The sequence below is a fragment of the Anas platyrhynchos genome, chromosome 1 (genome assembly GCF_047663525.1).
Source record: "Anas platyrhynchos isolate ZD024472 breed Pekin duck chromosome 1, IASCAAS_PekinDuck_T2T, whole genome shotgun sequence".
NCBI lineage: Eukaryota > Metazoa > Chordata > Aves > Anseriformes > Anatidae > Anas > Anas platyrhynchos.
Window position 1 is genome coordinate 184,937,345 of NC_092587.1, and position 584 is coordinate 184,937,928.

Genomic DNA, 584 nt, shown 5'->3' on the forward strand with positions numbered 1-584 from the left:
CTTGGGGCCGTGGGTTAGTGGGTGACGTTGGTGGTTGGGGAATGGTTGGACCAGGTGATCTTGGAGGTCTTGTCCAACCTTAATGATCCTATGATTTTGTCTCTGTGGTGTGCTGTTGGCGATCTGAGCGGGGCAAACACCACGGCTGGGCAGTTCACTGCAGCACAGCCCCTCAGTTCTCACTTCCAGTGGGATCAAGACGAAAAAGAGTAAGGAGGTTTCCAACACAAGCTTTCGTTCCCATGTGCTACGGACCCAAACTCTTCTCATAACCCGCTTCTGGGGGCAACCTCCCCCCAGCCTGAGGAGATGCCCTCATCCAAACCCTCCTTCCCCGCGCCGTTCCGGCTATGTTTCCTCAGCCGGCCCAGCGAGGCCTTCACCTCCCTCTCTTTCCTTTTTCCCTGCCTCGCTATCTGCCCGATCACCCTTCTCCCCATGGCTCAAAGTCCCCTTTTGCTCCTTCCCCCCCCTCAGCTCCCGGGCCGGGCCCGCCATGGCGGCGGGCGGGAAAGCAGCGAGATGGTGGGCAGGGGGCGGCGGAGCCCGGGGCTCACCGGGGGCGGCGGCTCCGGCACCGGCCG